The sequence below is a fragment of the Pelobates fuscus genome, chromosome 13 (genome assembly GCF_036172605.1).
Source record: "Pelobates fuscus isolate aPelFus1 chromosome 13, aPelFus1.pri, whole genome shotgun sequence".
Taxonomy (NCBI): Eukaryota; Metazoa; Chordata; class Amphibia; order Anura; family Pelobatidae; genus Pelobates; species Pelobates fuscus.
This window is the reverse complement of record NC_086329.1, coordinates 100,090,164-100,100,094: the sequence shown is the minus strand read 5'-3', so window position 1 is coordinate 100,100,094 and position 9,931 is coordinate 100,090,164.

Here is a 9,931-nt window from a genome sequence, read left to right as displayed (position 1 = left end):
ATGTTTTGTACCTGCCCTCCGTCCAAGCAGGGGTGTAGATAGTGGGGAGGCGGCTGCTGAGTGGGGTCCTTAAAATTCCTGCTTCCAATTTTGGTCAAGTTTCCTACAATACTGAGAGAAATAACCCCTCCAACTACATAATGTGTGACAGTGCCACCTTAAAGCACCATATTTTTAGTTGAATACGGCATAGAGTGAATTATCGTTGTAGGTGCAAGAATTTAATCTCCCCTCTAAACCGCCGCCCCCCAAAAAAGAGTATTTCATAAACATAAAATCTTTATGAAAATCAAATACTCAAACTTACGGTGTTGGAACTTCACTGACATTCCAACCCAGTCAAAAGATTTACTTACACAAAGTAGGTTCTCCTATGTCCTATGTATTTTCTTATACTTTACAAACAAGCAGAGCTACCGTTGTCAAGCCTTCACCCATCATTAGTGACCACGGAGTGTAACAAGGCTCTGTCTGTGGAAGATCCTGCAGTCTTGCGGGATACTCCATAGACCTTAGTGTCGTACTCATGCATGCGCAATAGAACAAGGCTGATGTCAGCTCCTGACAAAGTACCAGAAGCTGAAAGCATTCTGCGGAAGATGGCAGCGGTGACTGTGACATGTTCAGGTAAGTACAACTCCCCTATTTCTGCACCCCATGGCCATTACACTGCAATTGGCAAAGGCAGCATTGGGACTTTGCAAAATATGCAAAGACCCCAGAAGGTGACAGAACTGCTTTAATGAAGTGAAGGGTTAATATGGTGGTTTTGGGCTAATACCATAATATGTATAGGTTCATGTACACTCTGAATTCAGATCACGCTGTGATTTATAGAACACTTGGTTTAGGGTTGGCCTTACTAAAAGTAATGGTGTAATTAAGCAAATTTGTCTTTTGGACCAGAGAAGCAAATTTCTGACCAAGGATTTTTCGTGTCTAACATTAAAGGGACACTAGGCACCAGATCAACTTTAGCTGAATGAAGCAGTTATGTTGTATATCAGCGTTTCCCAATTGGGGTTCTGCAGAACACCAATTGGGGTTCCGCCAAAAGTTTAAAAAATAAAATGGCAGCGAGGGAGCAGTGAGCAGTGATGTCCCTCGCTCGCACAACAGTGATGCTGGAGCCGGAACATGACGTCGCTCCGGCATTACTAAGAGGAGCGCGAGCCGCTCAGCGCCCCACTGGACCCAAGGGACTCCATGCCAGAAATCCTAAAGGTAGGGGGGCTCGGTGGAGTAAAATAAAAATAAATTGTACGTGTGTCTGGGAGTTTATGTGTTTGTCAGTGAGAGTGTATGTCATTGAGAATGTATCTGTTCTTGTCAGTGAGAGTATGTGTGTTACTGTGTGTATCTAAGTGTGTGTGCGCGTGCCAGTGTGTATTTGGCCACAATGTTGATACACTATGTCAAAGGGTTCCACGGGAAAAATTAATTGGGAACGCCTGGAGTATAGATCAGGCCCCTGTATTCTCACTGCTCAACTATCTGCCATTTAGGAATTAAATTACGTTTGGTTCTGTTTATGCATCTGTGACTCGCACAGCCTGCATGAAAAAAAATGTAACTACCTTTAATTTTTCAGAGCAGGAGATAAAAACTTCCAATGGGAAACTATAGTCACCAGAACAACTACAGCTTATTGAATTTGTCCTGGTGAGTAGAATCATTCCCTTCAGGCTTTTTGCTGTAAACACTGTCTTTTCAGAGAAAATGCAGTGTTTACATTACAGCCTAGTGATAACTTCACTGGCCACTCCTCAGATGGATGTTAGAGATCCTTCCTGGGTCATGGCTGCTTAAAATGCATTCAAACATTCAGTATCTCCTCCCTCTGCATGCAGACACTGAACTTTCCTCAGAGATGCATTTATTCAATGATGGTGTTTTTAACACACTAGGGTCAGTAATACATGTTTGTGTTCCTGACCCTATAGTGTTCCTTTAACACAGGGGTGTCCAAACTTTTTTCAAAGAGAAACAGATTTGATGAAGTGAACATGTGTGAGGGCCAACTATTTTGCCTGCTATTCTTTGAACCATTAAAATTAAATGCAAATTAACTATTTTATGCAAAGTTTGTTGCAATTGGCATACTTTTCATTTCATATCTTTATTCTGTCTCAAATCTCTTGAATCTGTCCCTTCTCTCTTAATACCGTCCCATCTCTCTTTCTGTCCTGGTATTTGGTTCCTTCTCCCTGAAGTAACCGAATCCTGTGACGTCCACGAGATCCCGCGCCATCCAAGAGATCGCGAGAACGCAGACTGAGGTCACTGCACGTCCGTCTGCGTTCTCGTGATCTCTTGGCCCCTAGTGAATCCCTGAGTGCCGCTCAGGACCGCGGCGTTCAAAGATCCAGGGGTCCTGAGCAGCACTTGGGTATTCACAGAGGGTCACAACAGATAGATTAGCCAAACTACCTGTGGGCATGACTGTTTTAACACTAAACACACTCGCACACACGGAGCTCCTACAGGGTCTAGAAATCTATTAACTGAGCGGGAAATAAATTCAAAATGAAACCGAATTCATAAAAAGAAGTTTAAACTGTAGATCTCGCTTTACAGGAAGTGTTTAAGAAGACTGTGTAAGTCACATACAGGGAGGTGTGGCTAGGGCTGTATTAACAATGTGATTTAACTCTTAAATAATAGAGAATTTATCCCTTTAACACTGCTTTGGGTTTTCACTGGAGTGCTTGGAATGAACTATAAGAACCAAACAAGGAGAGAGGATGTTCAATTAGGCACCTCCAAATAGAATCTCTATAGTTTCTGGGTTAATATGTAAAGATTAGTAGATTAGGTTTCACATCATAGAAACAACTGAGTATTATATTGTGTTGGTACCAAACACTCTATTTATTGAACAGTGAATTTTAATAATTTGGTGAAAATTACTGAATTCTGACCAGATGGGCAATTCTCACATTTACTAAAGCCAAATCTCACTGGAATTCGGTCATCCTCCTAACTGAATCTGCACCATTCGGCTGAAGGCACTTAGTGAAACCAGTGCTTTTCACAGCTACATCCTATATCAATTATTAGATCTAAACCTTTTATAAAACTAATTTTTAAGAAAATCTGGACCGAATGCATCCGGTAGAAGGTACATTCACAAATTATTGTTTGCATGTGAACGTCAACGATAGTAATTGGTATTATTTAATAGTTGCGTCGCATATTATTATTTTTGCTCCATGGGTGGGGGGTCAGAGGGTGATAATTGCATGTATCTCCATGTCTTATTATTGAACTCCCAGGGCTGGCCATGAATTGGGGCAGGGGATTGTCCGTGACTCCCGGCTTCTCAGTGCCAGGTCCTATCAATAAACACTTTGATTTATTAACTGTGAGCTGCTCACTGCTTAGCAGGTAGGCCCCAACAAGCCATGCTGCATATGGGAGGTTTTCTGTCCAAACACAAGTGGATAGTTTTGCCTCCGTATGGAACATTCAGATTTTAAATAGAACACCCAATCTTACACTGAACATTCCGTGCAGTTCTCAAAATGTCTTTTGAATAAAAATAATTTTTTTTAAAAAGTAAAAACTTTTTATGATGGCCATTGATTAAATACAATAGCTTTATCGGGAATGATTTTGATAGAATACACTCTGAATGAGACATGGTCTGCATGTGTACACATTTCTAATTGGCCAAGGGGTCTATTACTGCACTTACTTTGTCAGTTTGTATCAATTACACTGCAGCTAAGTATTCTGGGTAAAAACACACCTAAAGTTAACTTAAACCTCTGGCCTCCCTGCTACATGGAATGCCTTAGCCTAATGTGTTCAGTGCCCAAGTTAAATTCTCATTGAAGTGGTCTGGGTGCTCTGCCCCTGCTCCCCTTAGTGTGTGTGTGTGTGTGTCTCTCTCTCTCTCGCTGGAGGTACTCATACTTTGCATGAGGATGTCCTGCGTCCCCAAAAATCCCCATAGGAAATCTTTTTGATGGGGAAGGGCTAACGCGCACTAGGTGCTTGCTGTGCATGAGCATTAGGTTCTTCCTCGGCGCTGCCATCACAGGAGACACAGTCGGCGCAGAGGGACATTGATTCTGGAATAAGGTCAGTGAAAGGAAAGGTTATTTAACTTTTTCAGTGCCGCAAGGGAGGAGGGGGTCAGAGGAACACTTTATTCCTCTGACCCACTATAGTATTCCTAATCCTATAGTGTCCCTTTAAGTAAACATGGAGGATGAGAGCTAAGCCAGGTTTAAAACAATCTTGGCTCTCTGGTGGTCAGACGTACACGGGATCAAATAAGTTGTAGATTAATTGTCACTTTCCTATCTAGTATGGGTAAATGTTTCCCTAAGAGGGGAAAAATACATTGTTTTCTCATAGGTCACATGAAAAAGTTTTTGTTGTGGTTTGTTATTTTTAGTGTATAAAAAATCCTGTAAGAGTTTACTTGAAGCTATTTTTAATGTTTCCAGTATATTAATCATATATTCTAGTTCTATGTTTATTGTAAATATTAGCCTATAGACACAGCACTTTGATATAAGCTAAACTGCCCACAATCAAGACGTTTTCAGGGTTATTTTCTAAACCCCAAATTTTCACAAATTAAAGGGACACTATAGTCACCTGAACAACTTTAGCTTAAAGGGACACTCCAGGCACCAAGACCACTTCTGCTCATTGGAGTGGTCTGGGTGCCAACTCCCACTACCCTTAACCCTGCAAGTGTAATTATTGCAGTTTTTCATAAACTGCAATATTTACATTGCAGGGTTAACTCCACCTCTAGTGGCTGTCTATTAGACAGCCACTAGAGGTCACTTCCTGGGTTCTAGCACAGGTTTCCTGTGCTAGAGCGTCGCTGGACGTCCTCACGCTGTGTGAGGACCTCCAGCGTCGCTCAAAACCCCATAGGAAAGCATTGAAATGATTTTTCAATGCTTTCCTATGGGGAGACATAATGCGCATGCGCGGAATTTCCGCGCATGCGCATTAGGTCTCCTCGGCCGGTGAGCGAGATTAGTCTCGCCCACCGGCCGACGTAAACACTAGGAGGAGCGTCGCGGAGACAGCGGCGAGGGACATCGCCGCTGTCCCAGGTAAGTCACTGAAGGGGTTTTCACCCCTTCAGTAACCGGGGGTGGGTGGGAGGGAGGGAGAGGGACCCTCCAGTGCCAGAAAAACGGATCGTTTTTCTGGTACTGGAGTTTCCCTTTAATGTAGCAGTTCTGGTGTATAGAACATGCCCCTGCAGCCTCACTGCTCAATCCTCTGCCATTTAGGAGTTAAATCCCTTTCTTTATGAACCCTAGTCACACCTCCCTGCATGTGACTTGCACAGCCTTCCATAAACACTTCCTGTAAAGAGAGCCCTATTTAGGCTTTCTTTATTGCAAGTTCTGTTTAATTAAGATTTTCTTGTCCCCTGCTATGTTAATAGCTTCCTAGACCCTGCAAGAGCCTCCTGTATGTGATTAAAGTTCGATTTAGAGATTGAGATACAATTATTTAAGGTAAATTACATCTGTTTGAAAGTGAAACCAGTTTTTTTTTCATGCAGGCTCTGTCAATCATAGCCAGGGGAGGTGTGGCTAGGGCTGCATAAACAGAAACAAAGTGATTTAACTCCTAAATGACAGGGAATTGAGCAGTGAAATCTGAGAGGAATGATCTATACACTAAGACTGCTTAATTAACCTAAAGTTGTTTAGGTGACGATAGTGTCCCTTAAAATCTAAACGGGAAAACAGCTGATCTGGAGTACTTGGAGAATGTATTAATTTTGGCTATTTTGGCCTTACATTTGAGATTTACTTTAAATTCTCACTTTAGTGCAAAACCCGGTTAGTTTTATGGTTTAGAAATAATTAGGAAGAATTTGGAGTTAAGCGAATAACCATGAAAGTCTTACATTTAAGTTTATTTTCATTACCTTCCACATAATTACCACTAGAGGTCAGTGTATCCCTTACTACTGATGGTATACAAAATAACAAACTGCTTATTACGTGGGTGTTTCTAAGTTATGATAGTTTCAGATGGAAAACACGTGGCTGTATAAGTTGTTTCTGTTGAAATAATTAGCCATATTTATCAGTTATAACCAGATGGGTCAGTATCGTCTCATATTGCTTTGAAAAGTTGCATTTACAAGTTCTGTTGAGGACAGATATTGGGGATTATTTATCAAAGTGGTTTGTTTTAAAAATTGGTATAAAGTAGTAAAAGTGGTACAATCCCCATGGAAACCACTTGGATAAGTAAACACATTGGTGACTTCTCCCCTCTTATTTTTGCATCACTTTGTAGAATAGAACACTTCGATAAATAACCCCCTTCGTGTTCGCATTGGGTGGGTTTATTGACCAAAAGTAGGAATTGTGGATAATTGCCAAATAAATAAAAAATCTATGTCACCGTTCTAAAGTTGTAAATGTAGCTGATTTAAAAACATGACACTTCCACATCTGTGACAAGTCAGTGTTTGTATTGTGCAACCTTCACAACCTGGCTGGACGGCTATTTGGGGACCACTCCGATTGAAACACACATACACAACTTGATGTAAAGGTGGTCTAAGCTGGACCCCTGAACTATGACCTAATTACTCCCCCACTCCCGTGGGCAGTCGTGTTCTGGGCATCTTTAGGTTCAATAATTGCTCTTGATGTCTGGGAATATGAAACCAATTGACAGATCCAGGTGCGAACCCATTGGTACGAATAGAACTCCACCTGATCTTAATTCAAGGATGTAAATGTTCTGTATACATTGCTGAGCATACAGTGATTTCACTTACATACCTTCCTTGACTTCAATAATCACCAGATCTAAACAGCAGCAGTATTTTAACATATGTCCACTAAGCTGTTCTGGGGGTTTGGTGTGTCATTGCTTGTTATGGGGAGCTTTATAGGAATATATAGTTGTCCTATTCTTACAAATAAAATGATGCCCACAGAGCGTTAGCCATACTGCGTAACTCGTTGTTTTCAGTTTTTTATAAATCCTAGTTTTTGGTAATAGTGATCTGTATGGTATATCAGAGCTGTAGGAAATGGGGCAGGTCCAATTTAATATTTTTAGATAGACTTTTACATTTTTTCCCTTCAAAATATTGTAATATATCCTACATATAAATGTATTATTTCAAATGCTTATCCAAAAATATTAAATCGAGACAATAACATGTTCCTCTTTTAAGATCTCAGAACATTCAGTCTACATGAGTGCGCTCAATGTTAAAACTCACATGCATTGCGCACCTCACATTAGTGTGAGTTTTATTGCTACGGAGCCCTGTGATAAACTCACAGTAATGTGCAGTGTGTATGAGTTTATTGCTGTGGAGCTCTGTATAACTCACACACTGCACATTACTGTGAGTTGTATTGCTATGGAGCTCTGTGATACTCATACACACTGCACATTACTGTGAGTTTTATTGCTGTGTAGCTCTGTTATCAGGGGTGGACTGACCAGTCGGGCACTTCGGACATGGTCCGAGGGCCCGCTGCCAGGGCCGCCATCAGGGGGCCCGGCGGCAGGGCCGGATTGACCCACCGCGGCCGCGGCATCTGGGGACTGAGCACGTAGGCACAGTGGCACACTGACACACTGAGGGGGCCGGCCGTGGTACATGCTGGAGCCGCCAGGCCGGGTGGCAGCCTCGCTGGTCTCGCGGCACTCCTGTCAGGCTGTCACTAAAGCTGAGGACGGAAGGAGGGAGGAGCATGTTTCTCTCTCATGCTCCTTTGCGGTTCCCACATCCTGTGCTGGGAATTGTGGGAACCGCAAAGGAGCATGAGAGAGAGACATGCTCCTCCCTCCTTCCGTCCTCAGCGTTAGTGACAGCCTGACAGGAGTGCCGCCGGACCGGCGAGGCTGCCACCCGGCCCGGCGGCACCAGCATGTACCGCGGCCGGCCCCTTCTGTTGGTAAATGGGAGGGGGGAAAATAAAACAGAGAGGGGGAATAGATAGAGGTGAGGGAAGAAACAGACAGTGGGAAAATAGAGAGACAGGGGGAGGGGAAGGAAAGAGACAGAGGGGTGGAGAGAGTGACACAGGGAAAGGAGTGAGAAAGAGACAGGGGGGAAGAGTGAGACACAGGGGGAGAAAGAAGGGGAATAGAGAGATGGTGGAGGGGGGAGAAAGAGACAGAGGGGAAGAGAGATGTGGGGTAGAGAGAGACACAGGGAAAGGGGGGAGAAAGAGACAGAGGGGACGAGAGACACAGGGAGAAAGGAGAGAGACACACAAGGGGAGGGGGAGAAAGAGGCAGAGGGGATGAGAGACTGGGAAGGAGAGGGGAGACATGGACACAGAGGAGCAGTGAGGGGGAGAAAGAAACATACAGAGGGACTGGGGGAGACAAAAAGGCACACAGAGGGGCTGTATATATCATTGGTGGGTCCCCCCAGCCGATCTCTCTCTCCCCGGTCTGCAGGCACCGTGCGGGCAGCCGGTAGGGGAGGGAAGAAGAGAGAACCCGGGAGCTTAGCCTGCAGCTCCTCTGGGTCCTTCTCATGCGAGCACAGAGCGTTGCGGTTACCACGGCAACGCTCCGGTTCTCGCAAGAGTGAACTCTAGCCCTGGAGCTATGGGCTAGAGTTTACTCTCAACACTGCGACCACCAGGGATTCCTGGTGGTCGCAGTAGTGAGAGTGAACTCTAGCCCCATACACACACTGCCCCCACACACACACACACACACACCATACACATTCACTCACTGCCCCCCATACACACACACACACACACACTGTCCCCACACACACACCATACACATTTACACACATTGCCTCACACACACACATACACTGCCCACCCATACACACACAGACCCCCATACACAGCCCCCCATACTAACATTGCCACACACACCCTACACATTCACACACTACACCCCCCCCCACACACACACACTGAACCTTTCACACACACACTGCACCCCTCACACATTGCACCACTGCTCATATACCCTACTACAGCCCCATATCCCAGCAGACCCCAGGTAAGTTTTCAAACTTTTCTTTAACGGTTTGACTACTTACTCTGGGAGGGGGTCTCGGCCCTCCTGGCACCATAACCACTACACAGAGCAGCAGTGGTTATTGTGCATGGATTAATTCTTTAAATAATCTACAAGCGCCCCCGTAGTCAGCCAGCCAGCCAGCCCACAGGCCAACCAGGCCACCAGCCAGCCCATAGGCCACAAGTTAGCCAGCCCACAGCCTGCCAGTCGTAGCCAGCAAGCCCACAGCCTGCCAGCCACAGCCTGCCAGCCGCAGCCAGCAAGCCACAGCCTGCCAGCCGCAGCCAGCAAGCCCACAGCCTGCTGGCAGTAGCCAGCAAGCCCACAGCCAGCAAGCCACAGCCTGCCAGCCACAGCCAGCAAGCCCACAGCCTGCCGGCAGTAGCCAGCAAGCCCACAGCCTGCCGGCAGTAGCCAGCAAGCCCACAGCCTGCCGGCAGTAGCCAGCAAGCCCACAGCCTGCCGGCAGTAGCCAGCAAGCCCACAGCCTGCCGGCAGTAGCCAGCAAGCCCACAGCCTGCCGGCAGTAGCCAGCAAGCCCACAGCCTGCCGGCAGTAGCCAGCAAGCCCACAGCCTGCCGGCAGTAGCCAGCAAGCCCACAGCCTGCCGGCAGTAGCCAGCAAGCCCACAGCCTGCCGGCAGTAGCCAGCAAGCCCACAGCCTGCCGGCAGTAGCCAGCAAGCCCACAGCCTGCCGGCAGTAGCCAGCAAGCCCACAGCCTGCCGGCAGTAGCCAGCAAGCCCACAGCCTGCCGGCAGTAGCCAGCAAGCCCACAGCCTGCCGGCAGTAGCCAGCAAGCCCACAGCCTGCCGGCAGTAGCCAGCAAGCCCACAGCCTGCCGGCAGTAGCCAGCAAGCCCACAGCCTGCCGGCAGTAGCCAGCAAGCCCACAGCCTGCCGGCAGTAGCCA